General features: G+C 30.6%; 1 protein-coding gene across 2 annotated transcripts in view; it reads right to left on the bottom strand.

Annotated features, from left to right (window-relative positions):
- Positions 1 to 12,298, bottom strand: part of LOC132716339 (membrane frizzled-related protein-like) — an 81,957-nt gene extending 69,659 nt beyond the window's left edge. For both annotated transcript variants that reach the window (XM_060699590.1, XM_060699591.1), the window contains exon 1: positions 11,902 to 12,298. The gene's annotated coding sequence lies outside the window, so the exon portion shown is untranslated. The remainder of the gene's footprint in view (positions 1 to 11,901) is intronic.
- Between the last annotated feature and the right edge of the window lie 654 nt (positions 12,299 to 12,952).

Below are 12,952 nucleotides of genomic sequence, written 5' to 3'. Positions count from 1 at the left end.
ACAAGAGCCAGATATAATAAGACTTAGAACAAGGAATCACCGATATTTCCTTGAAAAGAGATATCTGGTTTGTTCACAATGTTACAGCATAATGAACGCTGTAACTTGTACTGGAGACCTATATATTGATTTGGAGATATACATTCGGTCATGTCCAGATACCAGATAGCCAAGACTTAGTAACGATGGTCGAAAGACGCCTTCTGTATTTTGATGAGAGAAAACAACGACATTGTTTAATAATATTCATGTTGAACATTCATATGATATTATGTTTAACAATATATTAATGTTTTGATATAAATCTTCATCTTTGCATATCCATATCTGAAAAAAAGCAACTAAAAAAAATCAGTTGCCTCGACCAGAACTCAAACTCCAGACCTCTCACATCCTAAGGGGACTTACCCTTGGGCCTAAGGCTCCAAATATACTTTATAGGAAAAAGAAGAAAACAAAAATGATTTTAAGTTTAGAATTTACATCAGGGATGATTATTTTGAATTAAAGCATTTGGATAAACATTTACAAATATTACCTCAATTATTGATAGCAATATGATATTGCCAAAATCCGTGGAATAAATTGGCTTTAATCGATGGGAAAAACAAGTAATAGTATGTTATACTAGATATGAGATTTTCAAAATATGTTGATGAAACTTAAAAAGTATGAATCTTGTATAAGTGAAACAAATGTGTATTTTATCATAAATGACCAGTTTCAATTATTTATCTAATCAATTTAAGCCAACGAGTTTGCTAAAAAGAAAAATCTTTAAGCTGAGTAACAGAAGATCCAATGTTTGAACAGGTAAAAAACCTCACTGAGGGAGTCCATATAATTTGATAACAATGACAGATAGCTTTATTCCTTACTTACGTTGATTTAATAAAAAGAAAAAGAAAACGAACAATTCACGTCATAGTGCTATGTTACATTTCCATATTTTCCATTTGACTTATTGATGACAGTCTCAGTCTATTTTTGCACAATATTTCCCATGTGTATGCTTTTGAACTATTTCCATTTTGAATGTCTTCTTATTAGGTAAAAAAGATACTGGGACAACTATTTTTAGAGAAATATTGTCCTAACCTTTTGTGCCTGGGGTGTTCAAAAGTAGTGGCAACATTGATAAAATTATTATACGAGATCTTTGAATTCCTCCACTTATTTGATTATTTATTTTATATTGTAGAAAGTTATAGGCATCTTATATAACTTGCAAACAAAATACAATTCTTTTTACATGCATACGCCTAATTTAAAAAGGACAAACTACACTAGAAAAATAACCACATTACATTTGTAAGTAAATATTAGTCAAATATATATTGTCATCAACGGTATATTTGTATATTTTATTTAATATGCCTGCTTTCCTTTTAAATCTTTGTTCTGAAAATGAAAATAGCAGTTATTGTAGTCTACCATAATCTTCAACACATACTTCAAGTCCTCACATTTATATCATCTTATTATTCTGAAATATAATGCAACGTGTTTTAAGTCAGACAGATATAATTATAATTTGATAAAAAATGGAATGGGCGTGTATACATTTAGACATGACGTCTAGGGTTAAGCACAATAAATGTTAGCGTTACAATATAGGCACAACAATGAACAAATAATTATTTTAACTGAAAAATAGTTGTAGGTACGTGAGAAATGGAATATCATATTCGTGTAGGTTCATAACTTTATTTATTGAACTCGTTCAATAAGATGATATTTTGCTCGTCGCATAATTTTATTCAACTTTATTTAACTGTATAAACCTACAGTCATGTATCTATTTAATTCGTTAACTAAGATGTTGTATTCTGAACAGCTTTGATCCTTTTCAGAAAGTTCTAGAGCTGCTTACATCATAATAAAGCTACATAAAAACTAGGAAATATGCTTTTGACGCAAATTTAGTTCTTCTATTATATTACAATGAACGTTAAATGGGCTTTTCAGATAAGACAAGAAATGAATTTTATTTTCTTGTCTACAAACATTTTTCTTCAAAAGCATATAATAATATTGTTATAAATCCTTGGTATCACTTATATTATATTACATTTCGTTTGATTAACACTCATGCTAGAACCTAACAAAATACTTCATCACCCTCAGAAGCGCTACAGTTCACGTTTTGTATACCTTTGTTTGGCATTTATACAATGCATAAAATATCTATCATTACCAAGTGAAATATGACTTTGGCTTGATAATAAATGGCCGATCAATGGAATACTTTCAGGAAATTACTATCTATCTATCTGGATTTATCTTTCTAGTGCTTATATATGAAAAGGATTTTTTCATTAGAACATAACTATTGATCAGATGATGTTTGCTTTCAATCGTTCTTCCATGAAAAAAACATAAATCAAAGTATAGACAAATGTTCTTCATTTCGATATGTATTTCTTTAAAAATGACTGAGATATATAAGTATACAATAATTATGGGTAATTTTTATTCTGTATTTCTTTTCTACCTAATACTAACATCATTAATGTCTACTGTTACAAGAACAATAAAATGATAATACTGAAAAATAGAGGTGTTTAGTGCTCAATATAGATAAAGTTATTAGTCCATTAATTCATAATAACTGCATAGCAAGCTGTCATCAGTTTTTGGATATAAGTTGACACACTTCTTAATTTTCTATCATTTCTCAAAATGTTAATCAAATTTAAATCACATAATTTTAAACGAAATATTTTTGTCGTTTCGTTTCGATGATAATGATAAACCTCCAAGAACATAGTAACCCTGAACGTTGTTCTTACAAGCAGAAGAGAATAAAAATCAAGTTTTAAGAGCAATAAATGCTTTGAATTTTACAGGCCCATGGTATATCAATAATTCTGCGTTAACGAATTCATCTTCAAGAACACTGTGACCTTTTAACATACTACCTTCTTTTACCCCATAAAGGAAAAGATATACATGTAATTTTGAAAATAAGAGTCCGGATTGTGTGGTAACCCAGTTGTTATGTGCAAATGAAGACATGTCATCAGACAGATAATCCGACAGTTTAAAAATATAATCCCATTTTCTACAAAAAGAGATTGGGAGGGGGCAAAATTTGTCTGTTTATTTAGTGGTGTAAATTAATAAACTCTTTGATATAAACAAAAAATTATAAAGCAAATCTATTTAATGAAGTATTGTTGTCTGTCTTATTTGTTCTCAAAGGTCTGCTTTCTACTTTAAAATAAATAATTTGAACTAATGTTTTCTGCAATGACGTTTACAACATATTTAATTTAATTCTTTTCTTAAATTCAACTATTTCGTTTTGTAAAATGGCTTAAAAGTGTTATCAAACTACATACAGTCCCATTATTAGATAAATATATTACTAGAAAGACTCGATGTTCGTAGTTTAAAGCTAAACGCCTCCTTACATGTGAAAATATAACTTTTTTTATTATATCAAGACACGCATCCCGCCTAGGGTATAAAGTGAAACAACAAAAAACAATAAATAAATGTTGGTTTTCTTTTTTTCACATTATCAGAGAAGAATAAGAGAAAAAAATACCAATATGTTACATAGAAAAATAAATACAATACTAGCGTATATTTCGAAGTACTTGTTTACGTAAAAAACGTAGAAATGGTCAAAAACGTGGGAAACGTTCATGTCATTATGTTACAACCATTTATTTAAGCAACCTACAGTTGGTTTCAAAAAATAACATTGACACGTAATAACAGAGCCATATATTTCCTTCTTGATTGACGTCATTTCTTTCGCATTCATACGGTTTCATCATTTTCACAAGAAGAATTGTTTTCTTGTCTGGGAAATTGTCGATTGTGGACAATCAGGGACGGAAAAGTTAAGATGAATTTACTGATGCATATAACTTTTTTTCCTTCCTGGTTTCATATACGATGATATTACTGTTTAATTGCATTTGTGTTCGAAATTCAACAGTATCAAACGCTGATGTCATGTTTTAAAACTGCGGTATTGGTTAACCTCCGATTATTTCATCCTTGAGGTGCTATCTTAACGTAACGCTTAAAACATTGTCAAGGAAATATTTTTGTTTCAAATTACATTTGATGTTTCGGAGTTGTGTATGTACTGAAGTTTCAATAAATAGAGATTAAGAACATTTTATTCAGCTTACCTTTAATTATTTTCTAGAAATAACATTGGCATAAAAACCAGAGCAATAAATTTCTTTCATTTAACATCTGATTATTTTATTAGAATACATTCTAAATGCCAACTTGATAAAATGTGTGTGATAAGAGAAGATATTTCATGAACTAAATTAGGTTTGAGAACTCAAGAGTTTATATGCGTGGACCAAATTTACCATATATAGAGTTAAATTGTTTTTATTCAGGTTTATTTCAATTCTTTTCTACAAATAACAATAATAAAAGAACCATAGCAATAAATTCAAATAATTTCAGACAAATGCCATTGTTTTTCACATACGTATTGATTTTCAACTCCAAATAAATAATTGTTTTCGATCTTGGAAAAATAATTGCGACAATATGACAGGAATTGAGATTATAAAATGTATCTTCTAGTTTATTTAATATTATCCTTATCTCATATGTATCTTTACTATATAGAGGATATTTGTTTGTTATAGTAAATATTGATTTGAATATTTTCATGAGCACGTAGCACGTGTGAAAATGTGAGGATATTCCTATTTCAATAGTGAGATATTGCCCATTTTAGTAGTGAGATATTGCCAATTTTAAAAGTGAGATATATGACATTTTAAAGTGAGATATAGCCCATTTTAAAAGTGAGATATAGCCCATTTTAATAGTGAGATATAGCACATTTTAATAGTGAGATATAGTAAATTTTAATAGTGATATATAGCCCATTTTAATTGTGAGATTAATCCATTTTAACAGTGAGATACAGCCCATTTTAATAGTGAGATACAGCCAAGTTTTATAATAAGATATACACCCATTTTAATAGTGATAAATAGCCCATTTCAATGGTGAGATATAGCCTATTTTAACAGTGAGATACAGCTCATTTTTATAGTGAGATATAGTCCATTTTAATAGTGAGATATAGCCAATTTTAATAGTGAGATATAGACAATTTTCACTCGAAAGAAACAATTTTCCTTTCAATTCCTTTATACCCCGGTCACATATTCACGGAATACGCCCACGGAAGAGCCACGGATTAATTCCGGCATCGTCCGTAGCTACCCGTACTGGTCAGTAGCTCTCCGTATTGTAACCGTAATCAATCGAAGTAGTCCTTGTATATCCGTAGCGATCCTTGACAATTTTTGAACATGCACAAAAATTTGCTACGGAAAAATCAACCGTAGCGTATCCCTGCTAGTCCGTATTAAACCGTACTGATACGTATTGGTCCGTACGAAAACCGTACTAGTCCGTACTGATTCGTAGTCCACCAACTAGTCAAGGATTTCCACGGTTTGGTACGGAGAACTACGTATTTGTACGGTTACCCTACGAATACGCTGCGGTTTTAATACGGATTAATACGGCATTGTCACGGAAAGCCAAGATCGTAATACGTTGTACTACGGAGAGGCAGCTAGGGATTAGCACGGTCTTATACGGTTTATTGCGTTGCAACACGAAACGGTACGGAATGGTACGGTCCACTACTGTTTAGTACGGATAAATTAAGTATCACGTACTTTTTCAAGGGTATAAATACTACTTTCTTGTTAAAAACAGACATATTTGCAGGAACATTCAATAAATGATATTTTTGCCATTTACTGGCTGCAATTTTATATTGAAATCGCTCAGAATGCGGAGGAAGTGGTCAAGCTGCTTGATGACATGCATAGAGGTAAAATATATTAATATCGTACTACAATTCATAAGTAATAGAATAACATTTAATGTTACATATTTTACAAACATTGGATCGTGAAATTGGAGGAAATATGTAAATAAATTGAAGTGTCTCATAAGCCTCGGACGCTGGCCCTTGAGTGATAATAAGATAAATTAACAAGCTTTTTACATATTTTTAAAACATAAACATTCACGATCATAAATGTAATTGTAAAATGAACAGTAAATTTTAAAATTAAAAGAGAAGCAGTATTGATCGACATTTTTCATTAATGATTACTAGGCCATATTTAATCAGATAAGAGAAGACAGACGAGATGGGCACGAATACCCCTTCATGTTTAGTATGAGGCTCTCATGGCCGAACTTGTTGAGGATCCGGCGTCCTTCAAGAAATTCACTTTGATCGGACCTGATATGTCTCGGGGATTGGACGCGATGAGGCCGGATCCTCTCCGCCAAAATCATTGAACCCTGCAATTCGTGTTCTATGTGTTCTTTTCTTGTGAGACATTTTGAAAATGAGCATGCATGAGGTTGTGGACGTATATAATAGGTCCTTTTAGATCCGTGGCAATTCGTTCTTCTCTGTGTCAATTCGTTCTTCTCCGTATCAGACCGTACTTATTCGTACTAACCTGTGCTTATACCGTAGCAGACCGTAATGTATCCGTAGTGCGTCCGTCCTGATTTGTGTCGCTCCGTATCAAACCGTGTCGGTCCGTAACAATCCGTGTCTCTCCGGGGGCTTTTGGTGGTTAATCCATCGGACTGTTGTGTGTCCGTACTGGAACCGTAGCGGACTACGGAATTTCACATCTCCGTAGTAATCCGTGAACGATTAGACCGTAGCTCTTCCGTGGCATTATCCGTGAATATGTGACTGGGGCATAATTGTATACCGTTTTAGCGAGATCAGTTTTAGAAAGACTTACAATGTTCATATCTGATTTTCATGTGCCTTTTCCTAGCGCTTCCTTTAGTATGAAGTTATTGAGGTCAATAAGAATTTGCATTATTATGAATTCGTTATACAAGTTGCTGACGAGATATTAGGAAAATAGGGCCTTTTTAATAGATCAAGCTAGCTAGCGCCTCGGTTCATATTTATCTCATTCAGGCTCTATTTCCGTCAGCAACTTGTATTACCAATAGTATATTTAACCGACATGTCAATAAAACTAGACAATTTACCAGTACTCTTAAATACTGACCTTTACTTGAGCAATTTATATAAATCGTGTTTGCAACATTATTGTGATCTTTTTTTAAAAATAAATATGAATATTTGTATAATAAACAAATGCATCGTCTTTGAAAAGCAATAGTGCATATTGGTATTTTAATGATTGAGGTAAACTGTTGTGAAGAGTTTGAATGAAATTGTACAATTGATTAATTGATGACAACTTTAATATTAAAAATATTTTGATCTGTAATTAAATGCAGTGCTACTTTACTAAATAAAACCTACATACAACATTAAACACGGTGAGTTACAGCAAATAATAACTTTAATTAGTAAAAACACAATTGAATAAATAACCTCTTTATATCATAACTAGGGATGCTGCTATTTTCCTTTTTATGATTCTTGAGATGCTTGGAGCCTGTTTATAATTTATACGTTGTTGCAGTTCTAGATAACTTTTTGTCCAGTGTTCTTTTTCACTTATTGTCAATGCAAGCACAGTTTATCCTGTTCTTATTGTATTAGTAATTGCTTTCAAGTGGTAAGGAAAAATTAGAGATTCAAATTTAATACATAAAAAAGAATAAATGTAATTAGTAAATAAAAACAAATGAACAATCAATTGAACGCGACCATCATGTACATGCTTTGTAGTTATTAAAGGATGTACCTTTCTTGTTTTTATGTCTTATGATTTTCTGTACCACAATTTTTTCTTTAAGCGTGCAAAGCAAACTATTTTGAGAGAGAGAGAGAGAGAGAGAGAGAGAGAGAGAGAGCTATCGTCGATATTTCCTTAAAAAAGATGTAGTTTGACTGTTTATAATGTTACAACATTTTATAAACGATGAAACTTGTACTGGAGACAGATATATTGATTTCGGTCCTGTCAAAGCAAAGCCCATATCGATACTGAAACCTTCAGTTTGATAATTTTATAAAACCAAGACCGACGTTGCTTAGGAGACGCATTTTGTACTTTGCTTGGATATAAATGACATTGTTAAATATCATTTATCTTTGTAGAGTGCTTAACACTAAAATTGAAATATATGAGCGCACTGCATTAAAGTTATTGAATACTATTTTAGAAACTGTCCTACTAATAACTCACGAAAGATAAGTTTAAGCTTTTACAAATGATGAAGGACATACATCGTCCTTTATCAAGTTTGAAGTTACAAGCAATAAATCAGTTGAAATATTTATTCGAGATTTGTAATGTAAACTCTTCTTATACGAGTACATGTATTCAGTTCTTCCGTGTACATTTTACGGGAAGTCAAACTGATTTTAGAACGGCCTTCGGTCGCAAAATGGTTGCAAAAGGTTTTGTTTGAACAGGATAAGAAACAATGTGAATTACAATGTATGTAACTTGTTAACCTAGGAAGATGTATTTACATCTTATTTCATTTTGCCGACAATAGAAAGAAATTTTCACCGCAAAAGACTTTGTTATCGTTTCCTACTTTTCATTGACCTATTGACGAATGCTTCAGACTATTTCGACACCATGTTTCCCATGTGTATACAACTTTACACTATTTCCATCGAACAACCCTTTCTAGAGTAATATTAATATTGTCCTAGCAAGTCTGAGTTTAGACACTTCCAAATCCTTTTTCAGTATCTATGTCAAGGCGAAATTTGAATGTCTTTAAGTTCTAGATAGAAATGTACATTTGGTATTAGCACATTTTAAGGAAAAATGATTTACTTTGCTCATATAACAAAGACAATTTGAAATGGGTAAGACAAGTTCAGAACTAAAAACAATACAAAAAAACAAAAATGCGTAAGATACAATTAAAGTGTCGCCCTCGGTAGCGCAGCAAACAGCTCATCTCCTTGACAACCTGATTCCTGTTAACACAATATATTTTGGTTTCAAAACTATTTGCAGAAATCAATTCAATTTTGTTTCAATTGCACAAATAGCCTCGTGTCTTAGAAGATTCCGTAGAATTTATATAATCAAGACAGACAGTTTCTGACTTCAAGTACTTGTACATTTACATTTCACCTCCCCAGTTCTTATTGTTGGTGGCTAGACATAGCAACATGGCGCTTCTTTCAAGATAATTCTGTTCTTTTCAAGACATACAATAACATATTCTGTATAAATGTATGATTACGTAATTTAAAGACAAACAGCGAACTTACTGGTTGTTATAGACATTTATATTCAAAACTGTATTTATTTTGTTGCAAACTGTTGTTTATGTTTTCATAGATGTAGACGTACTTATGACAGAACAAAATAGATTTGAGAGAACCATACTTTCAAGTTAAAAACACTTTTAGGAGAAATAGTGTTTCGCGCCGTTAGAAAATGGAGAAAATATAACTTATTTAAAATTCACCTTCCTCCAATAAGGTCGATTAGTAGATAGTGTTTGCTAAATGTGTAGTAAACAGAGTATTAAAATAGATGAATTTTGTTCCAAATTTTCTTCATTACTTGTATTATAAATCTCTCTCGTATCCTAATCCAAAATATTAATGCAGATAGTACTTTTCAATAGATTTTCAATCAAAATTTTGGCATTGTGCAGAAACCTCCTGGAGCGAGTAAATAATTGGAGCCAAGTTACTCACAGAAAGATATTGCAAACAAATTCGACGTTACCCCTATCATTAAACGAAACAAGTCTCTAAATCTCCACTTCAATCTCGCTGAAGAGTAGACATTACAATAATTGATTTGCTCTTGTAACAGATCTACAAGATAAAACCAATGAACATTTTTCAAAAGCGTATAATAAATCGTATATTTCACAGTACACATACGATGTTGCATACAATCATAAAGTAGTTTCAAATAAACGCTTTGAATTACAAATTAGGTTGGAAAAATTTTAATACTATTTCAATTATTTCGCTAGAAGACTGCTGTGTATATTTTGTTAACTAAGTGTTCGTATATTGTTCTAGTAGTGAATTAATGTTTATTTGTTTTGTAACTAATTGTAAAATGTAATCTTTTTTCTCAGATGAGATTTAAATTATTTTACATCTATTGCATTTCCAAATTCTATTTTAAAATGTAATTATCATCATGTGCATGTAATGATGAAGTGTATGTAAAGATAATTCATAGGTCAAAGACAACAGTCATTGATTACCTATATACAATTGTGCACAAAGCTGAACATAACATTAAATTATCTTCAAATTTGTGCTTAATTTCAGATACTTGTAACCTATTTCATTTAAATGAACTATTTCTATATTTCTCATGCTTAAAGCCAATCAAAATGACAAATTAAGTAAAATTTTCAAAATTTAACAGACAATGTTCAATACTGGTGTCAATCAACTTGTCACGCCAATGCATTTCTTTTAAAACCATTATTTATTAAAGTCCAGATGCAACTTTTTGAGAGAACTTTTGTTTCAGGCTCAATAGCTGAAATAGAAAAAAGTGCAGAGTTGTTTGAAACACATTACGATAATATTTCTTTTGAGTCTCAGATATAGCAGCCACTGGGTCTCAGCTACGACTTTTACGCCAATCTTCGCAGTGAGTCTTTTTAATTTAAGTTCAGTGAGCAATGAACAATGCAATAGGCGGTCAAAACATACTGAATACATGTTTCAAACAAAACTCTAAAGCTCATTGCAAAGCAAATTAACAGACAATAAATCCAACAAATAGCGTTTGTTATAAAGATCAATTACTCATTCCTTGCAATACATCGTAAAGGTTAAAAGAAAATTAATTAACTAAAATAGACTTAAGATTTCTTTTATTATAACTGTTTTTACATTAATTAAATTATCTTCCCTATTTTGAAAATGTATTATTTTTTGTTCACAGATAATTAAAATAACTATGTAAAACACCACTCCTTAATTTCCAGCAAGCTTTTTAGGTGAATAGAATGCGTGAGAAAAACTTTTTATAAGCATTGAAAACAGGGCTATTACTTATACATAAGAAAGTATAATTGCCTCTTTCGTGATATTGTCTTGTTTCACGTGAATTTTACAGTATGTTAAAGTAAGATTTGTTCGTAGTTACTCCGTTGAATCGTCTACGGTAGCTTGATCGATAATGTAAGATGTCTGTGAATGATATAGGTTTCGGGAATTACATAAAGAGTTTAAACCATTTTCATATATACATAAATCAAAGATGAAAAGGTACATAAAACAGAATATTAACTTAAAAAAGAAAGTTATGAATTAAATAATAACTAAGAAAATTACATTCATTAATAGTCTGTGTGCGTGCTTATTCGTGTGCGTGTTTTACTGGTGATTTTTTGCTGACACCGGCAATGTTAAGGTCAAATATTGCGATTTGGGAAGAAGGTGTCCCTTTGCGAATTATTTCTATCATAAACGAGAGCCCGAATAGATACACCGACCTTACGATAGTTAGATAAAACGTTTTCTTACCCGAATAATAATTTTTAGAGTTATAATAATAATAATTAACTGAAAAAAAGAAGAAAAAACTAAGACAGAAAATAAAGATATAATAAAAACAAAGATAAATAATGTTTAATAACTGAAAGGAGTGATGTTATAATAATTAAAATATATATCGAGGTAGAATGGCATGAAAATTATTTAATCAAGTTGTATAAAGTATAATAGAGTTCAAATAATCTTATTTAATTTGAATGCACATTCTCATTTTCTACAAAAAAAGAGAGAGAAAAAAACAACAAAACAAACAAACAAACAAAACCAGCATCATGTTTTTTACGTTGATAAGATTTAATGGAATTAAAAAACTACGTGTTTACATATCAAAACATTAGAAAATTTATCTATGTATGATTCTAAATTTCCTTACTGAAATGACTTAGACCGGTATTTGTAGTAAAATCAAGTTATTGTCTTACCTCATTAAAATATACTATATGTCCATGTTTTATCCAAAATATTCGAAACAAAATGTTTTCCTGCCACTTCACGATAGCACAAAAATAGTAAAAATACTGATATTTTTCTGTTTAAATATTTATTTTGAAACCCTGAAGGTACACGACAGCCCAAAACAAGTTGTAAGTTCAGTTCTATCAAAACACTTTCACAAACAAATAGAAAATAAACTAAGGACAGTATCTTCCTAATATTTTTAGTTATAATAATATTAACATGTATGAGAGTTGTAATAACATCAACTTGTATTAAAGCCAATAATTCATAAAGAGGTTTCCTATAACCATTGAAGTAATTACAAATATTCCATAGCGCCTCGTTCCAATTCTGGCATTGTAAAATAGACTCCAGCTGCGAACAGATATTTATAGCCAAGTTACTCAAAGAACACATTTATCGATATTTGTTCACTATAAATGTTCTAACAGACACTGCCTTGCGATCTTAAATTAAGACACAGAGTTTTCGTTTGATCATATATGTTGTAAATAATTGTGCAGTTGCTATCAAATAAATATTAGATCGTTTATCAATTACTAAATAAACACACGCATAATTATTTTTACGAAACTTGAGATGCAAAGTGCAATAAATACAGAATGGTACTAGTATACTTTATATAGTATACATGCCAAACTATATATATATATATACGTCTTGACTGCCATATTGTATAGTTTACAGTAATATTATATTACCCTGTACCTTTGTGTACCATATTGAACTTTTGAACTTATTTAGTTGGACAAAATTATGAAAGTCAGTTTGCCATATCTTTAATACATCAATTTAAAAACTTATTATTGTGTTGATATATTCACCTTCTTAATAAAGTTACATATATTTTCATATCGAAATAGATGAGTCATTACCTTGGTATTGTCTTATGATATTCTTAGATGAATAATTCCTACAATAATATAAATATTCTGCGTATACAAACATTTTCTGCAAAGAATTTTTTGCAGGTTTCTTTTTATTTTTTTGTTGCCGAAATGTTGCCTAATTTGT

Source organism: Ruditapes philippinarum, unplaced genomic scaffold (assembly GCF_026571515.1).
Source record: "Ruditapes philippinarum isolate M1 unplaced genomic scaffold, ASM2657151v2 ctg81_1_1_1_1, whole genome shotgun sequence".
Taxonomy (NCBI): Eukaryota; Metazoa; Mollusca; class Bivalvia; order Venerida; family Veneridae; genus Ruditapes; species Ruditapes philippinarum.
Note: the sequence above shows the minus strand (reverse complement) of the source record. Positions and strands in the feature narration are given on the sequence as shown.